The 15,269-nt window shown below is 46.9% G+C and overlaps 1 protein-coding gene across 1 annotated transcript in view; it reads left to right on the top strand.

The window, feature by feature from the left end:
* The window catches only part of Acoxl (acyl-CoA oxidase-like), a 289,029-nt gene that overhangs the window by 10,794 nt on the left and 262,966 nt on the right, over positions 1-15,269 (top strand).

Here is a 15,269-nt window from a genome sequence, read left to right as displayed (position 1 = left end):
CACTGGAGAGGTCTCAGGAGGTGGAAATCTGCACACTTCCCTGAGTGCCCACCTGACTTCATTTCTAGTGGTGCCATGTCTATTTTTTCTTAAATCTAACCTTTTTTTCCAATTTGGCTTGATTTCCACAGATTTGGTTTCACAGCTCTAGATAAACAGGAGCTTTCACCAATTATAGCCAAGAGCACAAGGCTCAATCAATGACGGCAGCACTAATCCCTTTGAGATTAGCAGTGACTTCCCAAGCTATCGGTGCCATGAAGGTAGCTGACTCTGACTTTAATTGATGTTCACACTGTTTATTCTCTGTGTGTTCTGAGGATGGGTACAATGTCAGAAACGGAGCTTCATGAGCCACAGTTAGTGTAATGTGGTTACATGCCAGGGCAAGCAGTTCACCATATGCACAGAACATTTCTGCATCCTTCTTAAGATAGTATTCCATCCATGTGCTCCCCAGATGTGTGCTGTTATCACGGTAGGTGGAGCATGGGCATTGTGGCGATACAGCCACACAAGATGACCCAGAGAGACTGGGCTGTTCAGGATGAACACATCTGCTGGAAAGCAGTGAAGAACTAGATCATGGGGACAGATTGGCAAGTCCTGGTGGTCATCCTGTGGCTGTCTGAGTGTGATACACACCATCCGCGAGGCCAGACCTCCAGAAGCCACCTCTCCCTGTGCCTCCTTTGTATTGATTTGGACAGAGCAGCAGGAGAGAAAAGCTCTGGAAGGCTCTTTTTCTCCTCTCCACAGCCCCACACCGTATTGTCCTCTGTGCTCTCTATTCTCTCTGAGTGAGAGCAAAACCTGCTTTAAGCTCTCTAGAACTTGATGCAGCTGGAGGAGAGATGTCGATTCCCCAGGAATATGCATTTGTGGCTTGAGTCCAGCTTTTCCATCAAGAAGAAATAAATTTCACTCACCTGCCTGTAGGCGGAATGTCAGACTGCAGGAGTCTGAGTAACATGAAACTCTTTCTTTGCTCATTTCTGCTGAGTCTGCCATGGGTCACAGGCAGCTGCACTGACCACACCTTCATCAAGGGTGCTCTCCTCCTGAACAGGGGCTGCTAAGGCAGTATAACCACCAGAATGGAGCCTGCGCCCTTGTGCCTTTTATGGGCCCATTTCTACGGCGGCTTTATTGTGGCTTTTGCAATGGGGCGAGGCAGGCGCTCGGTTCTAAAGTCCCCTGTCAAGTGACTCAGTGGGTCCCATCCTGGAACTACTTGATGACTAAGGTCCCAGGAGATCCTTGTGGTGAAGCATCTAAGTGTGGAGGAAAGCTGGTCCTTCAAGTCTGGGATCCGAGCTCTTTCAGCCATTGTCTGGACCCCAGGAAGAGGCAAAAGCAGAGAAGAGAAGCCCAGAACTGCATCAAAGAGAATATGGGATGAAAACCCAGTCTGAGGTAATCTGAAGCCAAACAGTAGTATTGACACAAGATCACCCCACTCCTCCCAATCACAGTCGTCTTCAAGCAGTCTGATTGGGTGTCCCTCTCTGATGGGCATTTTTGGCACATAAGAAACACTTGCTGGCTAGCAGCAGCAAAGACCACTGGGAACGCTGCACCTTTGACAGATGTGACTGGGACGGAGAGTGCTGACTTCCACACAGCCGGCAGCTCTCTTGGTTCACTGAGGTCTTGTGGAACAATGAGAGGCCAGGTGTGGGGCCCTGCAGATGCGGCTGGGACCTTCTAGGAGGACTTGGTTTTAAATATCATCAGATGTGGTGCAGTACAGGGTTGGTGGCACTGGGTGAGGAGACAGATGGGTGATTCTTATAAGGTCCCATTCTCCATTCCACTATACATTATCAGGAGGCCAGCACATGCCAAGACCCCAAGGGTCTTGGGGTCCACACTAGGATTAATTCCTTGTTGGGTGTCTGACAGAAATACTTTGTTCTTGCAGCATACAGGCATAATGATGACCATGGGCTCCAAAGTCAGAGAACCCTAGGCTCCAATCTTGCCCCAGATGTGACCAGCAGTAGGGCCATAGGCAAATCAGTAGGCCCTCTAAGCCTCAGTTTCTTCATCTGTAAAATGGGTCTTATAGTGATGGAGAGGCATAGCTGAAGGAATGCTGTGTATGCACTGCTGGCATGGAGCAGGCACTCCATAGCTCAGAGCCACCAATGATGTGATGACTGTTATTGTTGTTACTGCTGCTCATCCTGGGAAGACAGGAGTTGGCTGTGGGAAAGGAATAAATGAGCTTTCCCATGAAACACATGCCTGTAATCCTGACCTCCAGGCAAGGCAAGCTGAAATGTTTTGCAGTGGTACATAGAATCCCTTGGACTCCTTGGTGTCTAAGAACACAGTAACCCAGATCAGCAACCTGCCCTGCCCATCTGGACCTTGCCGGCCAGTGTGTTAGTTAGCTTTCTGTGACTGTAACAAAATACTCGATACACTCAACTTAGAAAAGGTTTATTCTGACTCATGGTTTCAGAGGTCACAAGCTTCAGAGATCATAGGCTCATAGGTTTCAGCCTATGGTCACTTGGCCCAGTGGTTTTGGGCCTGTGCTGCAGTGTCAGAGGAGACAGGAAGGCAATAGAGTCCCAATATCCCCCTCCAGGGCACGCCCCTCAATGACCTAAGCTCCCTCCACCAAGCCCCACTTCCCAGGCATTCTACCATTTCTTCATAGGACCACAGGCTGCCCAACACATGGGCTTCGGGCAGACAGTCAAGATCCAAACTGTAGCACCTATGCAAGGGTGGGAGGTGGGCTGCACAGAGCCTGGCAGGGATGAGAGCCTGTCTTGTCTCAGCACTGCTGTGTCAGCCTGCTGGACAGCAACTCTGGTGGCTGCGACTTCATCAGGAGCGTCTCTGGCAAGGATGATCTCAGCAGTCCTCTGGGCAGCCTCCCCTCTCCTATAGCTCAAACACATGACATACATTTCCCCGGCTGAAACCTAAGACGGTCCTGCTCCTGCTCTGGCTGATGGGTGGAAAAACAGATCCTTCTCCTGTATATGCGTTCTTGATGTATTAGAAAACTGTCACTGCAACTTGCCACAGTGACATTCACTCAAGGCCAAGCATCTCAGTCCTTTTAAACTTGGCCCAGATGTCCCATTTTTCATGATAATCTCTCATTTCCATGGCATTCCCCAGTATTTTCAGATTTTCTCTCAAAGTCTTGCTCTAATAGCCATCTCCTAATCTGTGTCCAAAATGCCATGCCAATTTAAATGATTAGCAAGAACACAAGGAAAGGGAAAATAAGATGTTTAGCGGGGTGGGAGGCAGCTGGAGAGAACTCTGCAGCCTATGTGGGAGGCTGGGAAGTCTTCCCAGAGAGGAAGGAAGCTGGGGACGCCACTGTGAGTTTGGAAGGTAGGAGAGAGAGTGAGAGATGTAAAAGAGGTCTGACCCATCCTCTTGGGCTGCTCCCATCTGGAAGAAAATATCTTAGCACAAGACAGGTTGGTTCTCTGCTTCCCAAAGGAGTTTCCCCGAGGGGAACTCTTAGGAGCTGGGTCCTATCCCCAGCTTTGGGGTAGAGCCAGAGAGTCTACATTTCTAGCAACTTCCCAGGTGCTGCTGAAATTGCAGGTGAGTTCTGTGGCCTTCTGGTGTTCCCAGGCTCAAGTCCTTGTCCTGTCTCTAAGGTCCTATGTGGTCCCTCCCCACCCCCTGCCCACTGGCTTCTGTTCCACTGGCTGCATTTTGGTGGCCACATATTTCTCACTGGGGAGGAGCTTGTGTGTGCTGCTATACTGCCTATAATGCCTGCCTCCGGGTCTGTGTATGAATAATTTTCTTGTACATTTTAGAGTTCCTACAGCTGTCCCTTCTTCAGAAAGGCCACAGCCCACAAGCGGTCCTTCTGTCATCTGTTCCCAAAGCACTGCAACCCCCTTACAGCATTTGTTTTGGTTATAACCAAGTAATAGTTGTGACAATCACACTGTGGGTTAGGACTTCAACGTGAGTTGTGGAGTGGGGCATGTCACAGTTCACCCGTAACACATGGCTCTCTCCAATGTGACTATTTGAAGATTGCATGTATAAAGAAATAATTAAGATTAAATGAAATCTAAGTGTAAGGTCTTAATTTGATAAGCATGGTGTGCATGTGAGAAAAAGAGACACGAGAGACCCTGTTTGTGTGCACACAGTGAGGGCTGTATGAGGACGAAGTGCGAGGTGACCCTCTGTTAGGCAGGAGGAGAGGCCTCACCAGACGCCAACCCTGCTGACACCTCGGTCTTGGACTTGTAGCCTCCAGAACCATGATAGAATAAAATTCTGTTATTTAAACCACTTGCGCTCTATTACAACAAGGTCGTAAATGTCCAGGTCACATGATGGCCCATGAGAGCGTGGGTGAAGAAGGAACAGGGCATCAAGCAAGACTGCAGCTGCAGGGAGTTGGCTCTTCCTCCTCCCTGTATCCCAGTGCCGGGTGCTGCTCAAGACAGAGAGATGTGCCTGGTGTAGCGCTGTCAGTGAAGTGAGCGGAACTGACATGCGTGGAAGCAGCTGGAATGTTGTGCCTGCTCCAGACACCACAGTGAAGCCATTCAGCGTGTGGAGCCTGGAACCAGCCGCTCTGGCTTTGCAGCGTGCCTCTAAATTTATGACCTTCAAAAGTCACCGAGCCTCTCCACTTCTATAAAAAGAGAGCTGCTGTGAGGTGGGGGAGCCAGTACATGTACAGCAGATCCACATGGGTCCCGTTGGTATTACAAGGAGGTGGAAGCTTGCTTAATTAAGCTCAGTTTTGCTAATGATTAAAATTACATGTGAATCTGTGCGGATTACAGATAGGGCTTCTTCCACATGCTCAGCCCTGGCAGCAGCCTCTTTGAGCAGAGGAGAGTTAGGAGGCAGAGTCCGGATGCTGGGAAGCAGCTTTGGATGAGCAAGGCCAGTTCTGGGGGGCGAGTGCAGACATGGGGCCCAGGCCGTCCTGGGGCTCAGTGAAACATAAATGGTCTTGAGAGAAGAGCAGAGAGACCGAACGATCATCCTTGAGTCATAAAACATTGCAGTCGGTACGATGGTGGCAACTTCTGGAGTCTGCTAGAGCAGCAGGACAAGTGTGATTTTGAGTGCGATGCTTAGAATTTGGCATCCACATGCAGCCTCTGCCGTGAGTTGTTAGACATGGAGACAAGGTCTGAAGAGGTATAGAGCCCACTTTTCCAGGACGGTCTCTGTCCCACGTGCTGGGGGTTTGGAATGGGATACTGTGTCCTGGAATGACCTTGTCAAGACTCGACTAAAAGAGTTATTTCATAGAGGATTAGAAAAATGAGGAGGAGGAGACTGGGTGTGGTAGATTAAGTAATGGTCAATTTGGAACACCCAGCTGACTGAATGAGCATGGTGCTGGGTGTGGAAGGCCCACCTGAGGACTGTTGCCAACAGCATAAGAGGAGAACTGGAGGGGAGGATGGGGTGCTGTTGGTTCTCCTGAAGAAGCTTGTCATGCTGGTTTTCCTGCTATGGAACTCAGTTATTCGATTGTCAGGGGAGCTCAGGTCCTCACTGTTGCTGAGGATGGCTGCAGTTCTTTTCGGGGGAGCTCTGGTCCTTACACTGGGTGTCATTTCCAGGCTCCAGTGCAGATTCTTCTGCCTGCTGGCACAGATCCTTCGTTCCACTGGTGCAGACTTTCTAGCTTCCACCACTGACCTTTGGGCCTTCCCAGTGCAGATCCTTGATACAGACTTGCATGAGAGATTGTCCTGGGCTCTAGGCCTGCAGGTGTACTCGTGCAGGACATTGCTGTGGGATTCAGGCCCTCAGCTGGATTCTTTGAATCTTGAGTGTGTGGACAGATCTATTGCAGTCTTCTGCATTTGGCTTTTGGGGGAATATTATAAAATAATCCTGTAAGTGATGGCTTGTGTTAAATCTATTCCCTTGCAAGCCCTGACTACAGCGAGGGGCATCTCCTGAGTTAGAGGCGGCTGGCCACAGGCCAGTGTGGACCTTCAGAACCCAGTGCAGTGCTGGGGTGGTCGCGGGCTTGTATTGCACTGGAGGCCGCATGTTCTTGCGGCTCTCTGGTCTGGACTGGGAATTCCCCTTCACTCAGGCTCTGATCCATTTTTGAAGATGTCCCCGGTGTTGATGTTTTCACCTTGTGTCTGCCTCCTGGCCCTCTGCCTGTAGATGCTTCAGTCACAGTCTGGGGGCCTGGGATCAGAGTGTGACATTCTACCAGCCCGATGGCTGTGAACCAGACACTACGACAATATCCAAGTAGCAGAACGCTCAGCCCCCTCAAATTAATAACATCTTTGCGGGTGCTGTTACAAAACTGTCAGGTTTTTGTCTGTTTTCTTCATTCTAGAGGGTCGTTTACTTTTATTTTCACTTTATGTTCATGTCTTCTTGCCACTTAAATTGATCTCATTTTTATCATTACCAATAGAACACTTCGTGGAGGCAGGGATTGTATCTTTTTATCCAGTCTTAATTCAAGCCCCAAGGGAGAATTAAATTCCATGGCAGTCCTTTTACACTCTCACCCATTCTTCTGTCTATCCTTCCATCCTTCCACTCTTCTGTTGATCTACCTATGTACCCGCCTACCTTTCCATCCGTCCGCTTATACCCATCTGCCCATTCACCTGTGTGTGCTTTGAACAAAGCAAGGTCACGCTGCTCATCTCATTCTACTCAGGCTGGTGCTATTCTTTCTTCAGTACGCACACACACACGCACGTATCCCCTTCACAAAATGCAGAAGATCAGACCTGCTCAGTTGTTGGGGAACGGCAGGATGAAAGCCTTACCCCACAGAGGTCATGTGGAAAACTACTTCCAGCTCCCCAGTGTAGAAACTTCCCAGAATTGACCACCAGAGGGCGGCAAACACCAATGGCAAATTGTGTTTCCTTGACGCTTGCCCGTTTTCTAGACGTGTCAGAAGTGCCTGGGATTTTGCTGTAGTCATCAGTTTGCTCAGCTTGTTATCAGCTCTGAGCGCCAATTTTTGTTTAAAAAGTGGTTAATATAAGAACAGTGATGCATCAGCTGAGTAATTCCGGCTCAAGACCAAGACTGTAAATTGGATATAGAGTTAGTTTAATGGCTCTTTGGGGGCATAAATTGATCTATAAATGTCATTAAAAATAAGATATGAAGATGGTTAAGTATTTTTGTGGTGTTTCTAAGGCAGTTGTTTTCATTTTTAACAATGGTAACGTAGACATTTGTCTTTTAAAAGATAATCCACTGCCATTTTTTTTCCAAAACTAAGGCGCTAGAGATAAGGACAACCAGAGGTATGCAGCGTTTGATGTGTGTATTTGAAAGTGATGCATGAGAGAATTTCCAGTTTGAATTTACTTTGGCTTTGCAGACACATGTTGAGTGCCTTCCTGTTAGCACAGAGGGCTGTGGGAAGGGTGACAGAGAAGACCTAGGACAGGCCTGTGCCATGGAGAGGCGGAGGCAGGATCCAGGTGACTAAACCACAGCACACTGAGGAAGCCTCCACGATCACACTGGCGGGAGGGGAAGGTGGTGGTGGGTACTGAGGAGAACGTGTCACAAAGGGAGGGTTGTGGGTTTTTTTATTGTTGTTGGAAAGACCTCAGAGATCAGAGTCCAAAGTGTATCCTTGTTTTCCCCAGTGCTGGGATGGAACCCAGATCCTCACACATGCAAAGTACATGCTCTACCACTGGGCTGTGTCCCCAGCCCCAACACATGTCTTTTATAGAAACATTTCTAAGTGAGGCGTGTGGTTCTCTGGCAGAACGACCTAGAGTTGGCATCCTGCCCTTCCCCACTGGGTAGTGTATCCAGGTCACATTCGCAGATGGACAACCTCGGAACACATGGCAGAGCTAGAGGTTTTGTGTGTGTGTGCTGAAGGAGAGGAAAGGCCTTGAGCATTCCTCCCATCCACTGCAGCCCAGGATTGTTAGATGCTCAGATGAGGGCAATGTTTCAAAGGGCAGAGGTCCCTTCAGCTGAGTCCTCAGAGGCAGAACAGACCTTCGGATCCTTGGGCTTGTGGCTGTGGCTGGTGTGAAGGAGGCTGTGATGCTGCCACAAGTGTGGGCTGAGGGCTCCTCACTCGGGTCCTCCTAAAGAGGTAGCTGGTTGACCTTCCTCAGCTTCAGCAACCTGCTCACCTGAGACGGGTAGAAAAGGTGCCCCAGCTGTAGCTGTGAAGAGCTCCATGGCTCTATGGAAGCCCAGAAGGTCAAATGTGATGACTGACATCTGGCTTGTCATCCTTAGGAGCTTTACTACCTCAAACTTGGTATTTCAAGTAGGACAGGTACATGTAAAGGCCAGTTTCTTTGCTTTGCTCTATCCCTTAGTAGATGGCGTAGAGAAGGGATCCTAAGAGATAAGCCACAGTCAAATAGCAATGCTATTGTTTAAGCACCTCTTGTTAAGAGACAACATTTTGGACATTTCACACTTAGTCACACATTTAATTGCTCTGCAGAGGTGTGAGATGGGTACTTTTATGATTGCTAGTTTTCAGAGAGGAGACCTGATGTAGAGAAAGATGGAGCTTGTATTCTGACAGCCCAGCCCCTATCCGACACCAGAGCAGCCTCTGTAGTCCACAAGAGAGAGGCCGTTGAGTGTCCTGTGTATGCTCTGCTTGCTGCTGCTCCCGGGCCACTTTGGCACACTGTTGGGTTTGCTTTGGTTAACCAAACCAAGCCAAAGATTAAAACATTTTGTTCTTCACATTTGAAAAGCTGGAGATTCCACCCAAATCGGGATTTGGCAGATGTTAAATGGTTAGTGGCTGGGCCAGAATCCAGGCCTCCTTCTTCAGGGAGACCTAGCTAGCACCTTATTTATGTTTTAGTGGTTCTGCCAACTTTGCCTGATGGTCAGGTGTTGCTATGGTCCTGGGCATCTGTGTGCTGGGAGCAAGAGCGGAAGGAAGGCATGCTGGTCTAACCTTTACATTGATGTCCTTTAGTGGGGAAAAAGGCCATTTATATAGATATGTATTGATTGTGTGAGTATGTCCGGTGGATTCTTCAGCTCAATCCAGTGGAATGATTTTGAATATATCTGCCTACTACAGTGAAATTTAATAAGCCAAAAAAGTTCACATTTCCTTACACAAATTTCAAATAGTGAACTAGGCCATTTAAATGTGTCTCCACAAAGCCCTTATAGATGCTAAGAAATGAGGCAAAATGGTGGTTAGTGGAATATTTGCGTGTTCTGAATTTTTTGACTCATTAATTTCTGCATCTCCGCCGTGAGAGATGAGTTTAGTTCACTTACACAACATCCCACCCCCATTTCCCTTTTCACATTTTCCCCTTTACAACTTTTGACTTTTACATTATTATTTTTAACTCTCCCAAGGATTTCCAGGTTACTTATAAATATCCTGAAATCTCTATTTCCAACATAACTCTATTTCTTGACCCCTTTCCATCCACTTCCCACTTCTTTCTGCTTAACGATTCATTTTTATATTGTCAAAGCTGAAGCATTTAAACCTTTTCTTTCTTCTGCAAGCATCATCTTTTGACTACATTATTAAGACTCGGTCTGTGTATGGTAGTATTGTTCATGGCACAACCACGAAGGATGTGAAGATAGTATTTTTTCTCTATAGGTCCAGTGTTCAAACACCTTTTTACAAGTTTACAAGAAGAATAATATTCACAGCAACTGGGTCAAATGGAATCATTTCTGACTTTCTACAAGTAACTGAAAATTGTATCATATTTTTGTTTGCTTAGTATTTGTTTTTCTGCAGGGTTTTAAAAAACATTTCTCTTGGAGTTTCCACTTTTCTTTTTCCTTGTTGAGAGGAAAAAAAAAAAAACATGCTTTCACCACCATAGCAATATCTTCCAGCTCTGGCTCATTTTGTTAGCTGTGTGGAATCTGTGATTCTCTTTGTAGATCTAGTGGTGGCCACTGAATTTGTATTTGGATTTTGATCAATTGTTCCTAAGTCCGATGGATAGTAATTATCATTTAGGTATTTTTCTTTTTGCTAGATTTATGGGACTAGTTTAACTTTTAAAAAATCCCCATTATCTTTTCAATTTGTTTTCTGCTGGTTTTGTTATAATATATATGTGAGTAATATCTTCTGGAAGTGTGTGTCAATGGTAATATTTTGGCTCCTTGTATGTCCAAAGTGGTCTACATTTTGCCCTTTATTTGACCTATAGTTTAGCTGAGACTTCTAAGTTGAAAATAGCTTTCCCTTAAACTTTAAAGGTGCTGCTTCTTGTCTTCTTGCATCAGTTGTGCTTATGGAAAGTATTTTGTTTCTCTATAATATATACATGCATTTATCTCTATAAGCTCTTTGTCCTGTGTGTGTGTGTGTGTGTGTGTGTGTGTGTGTATGTGTGTGTGTGAATTTTGTAATGATGTAACTGGATCTGCTTGGCACTAAATAGGGTCTCTCAACTTCAAAACTCACATCTGCTTTCATCTGAAGAATTTTCTTCTAGTAGTTTTTGGTAAATTTTTTCTTTTCATTTTTTTTTTTCAGAATGTTTTGAGGTTGTAATGCTTGATTATCTCACATTTTTCCTCTTGTATGTCCTTATAGGAATTGCTTCATTTTCTGAAAAATTTCCCCCTTAGTTTTATTTGCTTAATTTTAACTTTTAAGAATTCTTTCTTTCGTCTGTTCCTTCTCTATGGTAGTATGTTATAGTTCTGTAATCTCTGTTCAGATATCAACTGGAGATTGCTTTTCAGAGTTCTGTTCCCTGAATTATCTTTCCTCTAGGGTTGGTTGGGGTTGATTAAGGGACTGGGGAGAGGACTAGGCAGCCGAGGGACTAGAAACCATCAATTATAATCAGTGTGAGGTAAGTGCCGTCACAGAGTTAGAAGCAGAACACGAGAAAAGGCCACTAGGTTTAGCTTAAGCCATTCAGAGAAGAATCCTCCAAAGACTTCACACTCAGTTTGCAAGAGTGAGAAAGAATTGGCTGGCAAAGTAGGGGAAGGACATTCTGAGTAGACAGGAATGTACAGACAATGGGGAATGAGCCAGTGTAGTCCCACTGTGGATGAACAGGGGACTTAACTTGGCCTGAGTTTCTATGGCCTACCTAGGAGGCTGTGGCTGGGATGAGCTGGCTCAGGAGACAGGTGAGCCGGGCCGTAACAGACAAGCAGCATGTGCTGTGGGCCCATGGAGGAAGCTCATGTACAGGAGGAGGAGGATGTGTGCATTTGACTGACTGCTTTGCAATTGGCTGCAAGATAGAGAGGATGAAGGACTGGTAATTGGGACTATGATGCTGGCCTAAGCAAGACATGATACGCATCATTGTGGAAAGGGTGCATACAATGCATGCAGGGGGCCAGAATACAGAGACAGCCCTGGTGCCTACTCGAGCTGAGGAATCAAGCATGACAGCAGGTCTGACCTTGGTGACCTTGTGGCTTGAATTGTCTATGGAGTTAAGGAGAGGATACCTTCTCCATACTCATCATTTGAAGTGCAGTATTTCCTTCCATTGACCACTCATTCTGGCCCTTCTCCTCGACTCCCCCTACCAGACAGCTATGGAATGACTCATTACTGAGGCATTTGAGAGCCAGGCTTGGGCTTTCCTGGAGCCCCTCTGCCCTTCCCCCTCTTCCTTCTTCCTCAGGGTGCAGGTACTGAGGGCTGGCCTCGGGGAAGGCCCCTTCTATGAGGACGTTTCCCAATCTAATGCTACCAGCACAGTGTGGCTGGACTCAGGGAAGGTTTATTTGGTGGAGAATAAATCAGTCCATATTGTAGTGCTGTGGGGGTTGGGACATTTGGTGGCATTTACTTACATTAATTACTTTATGTATTTAAAGGTGCTGGGGACCAAGCCAGAGCATTGCATGTGCTAGGAAAGCACCCAGCCACTGAGCTACCCTTCCAGCTCTTATTTGGTGGTGTTTTAAATGTATCAAGAACCCTGACATCCTGAACCGAATCTTTAAAAACATAAAAGCAACATGTTCCATTTCTTATGTAGGTATCTAGACCTTGGTGTCATTCCTCTGAGACTCACCCACCCCAGGGTATTTTCGGTCTGGGCAGGTGTGCGCATGGTTTTGCTTGATTTTATTTCCTGCAGAGTTTGCTTGCTCCTTGGCTACCCTTGCAGAGTGCTCACGGCTGAGCCTCCTGGGTCTGACGACACTGTCAGTGTGACTGGAGTGCTATTCTGGGCAGATGACGCAAAGGTCCAGGGATAGTCTCTGTTCTCTAAAGGTGGCTGTGTAATAGGATTAAAGCTTCAGAGAGGAGCCCTGTTCCCAAACTTCCATGGAGCAGGGAGAAGGGGAATTCTCTCTGAATGAGAGAAATTGATCCCAGACTCCAGCAACACAGATTCTGTTGCTGTTGCTCGAGCGGACTACCCCTGTTCACCTCTGGGCTCTGCCTAGGTTGGCCCCTCTGCCTGCGATGCTGCCTAACTCCTCTCTTCTTCCCTGGTTTTCCCTCAGTATAGATGTTGTGTCCCCAGCAAAGCTCCCCACATTCGTGGTTGCCACTGCCACACGGAGCTCTCCTACTGCCTTGCTTAGTTCATCTTGGTGTTGATCGTCTGTCTGCCTACTTTTCCAGTCGCTACCGAGAGCAGGGATTTACACCATGCCAGGCATGCAGGAAGCTTCTGTGGGCTGAGGTCAGCCCTGTGGCCAGCCCATCACAAGCATCTTTGTTCTAATGAAATCAAGGAGAGAGGGACGGAGCTGCAGTGACCTACAATAGATCAGGTTTTCAACACTCTATACAGGTTCTCATTCAGGGACCCCTGCAGCTCTACCATGACTCTTGTTTTACAGATGGTAGATGGAGGCTCAAGATGCAAGGCAGCTTGGCCAGGCATACACTTCCCAAAGGGCACTGCAGTGTTGCACCCAGCCCTGTCCTTGAATGACTGGAGGGTCCTTGCAGAACTCCTCTTGTCAACCACCCCTCATCTGAGGCTGCACTGGAGGAGTGATGCGCATACTGGAGCCTCATCTTGGGTTTCTGGAGGCTCCCGTGCTCCTTCCTCTGGTGACTGTGCTTCCTCTGACCTTTGGGCTGACCCAGAGCATGTGATGGTCCTCGAACTTGACCCACCTACCTCGAAAGTGGTGGAGGTGGTGGGACACTTGAACTTGACTTTGGTTTCCAGGAATATCTCGGGTCAGGTAGTCAGGGCGATGGATGTTAGCTCTGGGGTGACCCGATTGGGTCATGATTTCTTTATTAACTTTCATCTGGTGATCATGTTAGAGTGAGTAGACTTTTAAAAAATATTTGCATATCTCATTTCTTTGTCTAATTAGCGTTGCGAGAATAATGTCCCAGTTTTCATGCTTGAATAAATAGCTGTCATGGTGTAAGGCGCTCAGGGGCTGGCTTGCTGCAGCGCTCCCCCTTCTTCATGTTTTCCATCTCGGCTGAGCTTTGCTGCAATCCACCCTCCTGACTTTTCTTTAAAAAGAACCAATCTTGTCAGCCAAGTGAGACTTCTGCTCCTAACATAACTTCTCAGTTTAGAGGGCATTTTTGTCAGAGCTGCAGCGTGATTCTGAACATCCAATCACTGGAGGTACTTAGTACAAAAAGTATACTATCTGCTTGTGCTCCATTTTAGAAGTACGTAAAATAAAGAAAGACAAACAAGGGAAGGAATTCAGCTAAAGTATGGCTTATCCTCAGACATGACCTCCTCTTTACATATGACCTTATAGATCCTCTGGTTTATTCATCACAGCTGGACCAAAGGCATCCCAGGCGTGCAAGTGGCCAGGTGTCTCTTCTGTAAATGAAATGTCATCCCCATCACCGGAGGATTTTATGGGTTTACATAGGCTTTTGTATTTGGCAAGGTGTTGGTTATTTTCTGATGTCACCTGGATTTGAACCCAGAGCTGGGTGGGACCATAACCTGTGCCCATATCTTCAACTAAGGGGGGGTTATTGGAATAGGAGTGTGAATTCTGGTGAGGCTCAGAAATGGAGGTTTAGAAGGAGTGACCTGAACATGTTAGAATCAAGAGGGAAAAAGGAAAATAGAGAGGGAGAGATTAATGCTAGCAGGGAGAGGGGAGTTGACTGAAGGGAAGGTCACAGAGAGACATAAGACATGAAATTAACACAGGTGGAAGGCTGAGCCTGAAACCAAAGCAGTATTTCTTCCTTAGAGGCAGTATAGCAAAAAGTCCAAAGAGTGGAGGAGCTATGGAGGAATTTTCAAGCAGGGTCAAGAATGTTGAGGATGTGGCAACTGATGACTTCTGTCCTGTACTAGAACACAGAAGCACAGTCAAAGTTTGAGGAACGTGTAGAGACCTGTGGCAGGTGTAGAGACCTGGAACGAAGAGGCTGGGTCCAGCTATAGTCAGCTTTCCATTGCTGTAACAAAATACCTGAGAAAATCATCTCAGGAAAGATTTATTTTGGTTCACGGTTTCAGAGGCTTCAGTCCATGGCCAGTTGGCTGCACTGAGGTTGGGCCTGTGATGAGGCAGAACTTCATGGTGGGGAGTGCATAGTGGGACAATGCTGCTGACCTTAGGACAACCAGGAAGCAAAGTGAGAGAGGGAAGGGCCTGGGGCTCTAACATCTCCTCCAAGTGTATGCCCCCAAAGGCCTAACTTCCTTCCACTAGTCCTCACTTCCTAAAGGTACACCACCTCCTAACAGCACAATAGGGTGGCAATCAAGCCTTTAGCACATAGACTTTTGGGATGTGTAAAATCCAAACCATAACAAGGTTCAGTCTTCACAATTTTTCAAGGTGACAGAGTAGGGAAGAGAGAGGCAAGAAGAAAGAGGATATGGAGGCTCTCAAAGATGCTTTCATTTAACTTCTATTAAACATGGCAGAACCAGGCAATGTGAATATGAGGTTTGTACCTGGGCAGAGAGTTAGGGGAATGGGATGGCTGGGTTGGCCCACATTTGGAAATTCACCAGTTGTATTGCAGAAGGAAAGGGATGGTAATGAGGTAACAGCTGCTGGGAATGTGTGAATTAAGAGAGCCTGGGAGCTGAAAGTGGGAGGGGTAGAAGGACAAGACACTGTGGTCTGAGGGGAAATCTCTCTCCTTCCACCACTGTGGGATATTCAGAGCATGATTAGGAAGTTCCAATGAAAGACATTGGTGATTCACCTATAGATCTCACTGTGCAGCATATAGGAACACCTGTATGAAAAATTTTATGGCAAGAATAACTGTCATACCTCATAAACTGGATTTTATCCAAATGGCAACTTCAAGGGCAATTTATTGAAGCTGGGCTTGCACATCTGTGTGCTCA

This window comes from Chinchilla lanigera, unplaced genomic scaffold (genome assembly GCF_000276665.1).
Source record: "Chinchilla lanigera isolate Chin_1 unplaced genomic scaffold, ChiLan1.0 scaffold00069, whole genome shotgun sequence".
NCBI lineage: Eukaryota > Metazoa > Chordata > Mammalia > Rodentia > Chinchillidae > Chinchilla > Chinchilla lanigera.
This window is presented reverse-complemented; position numbering and strand designations above follow the sequence as displayed.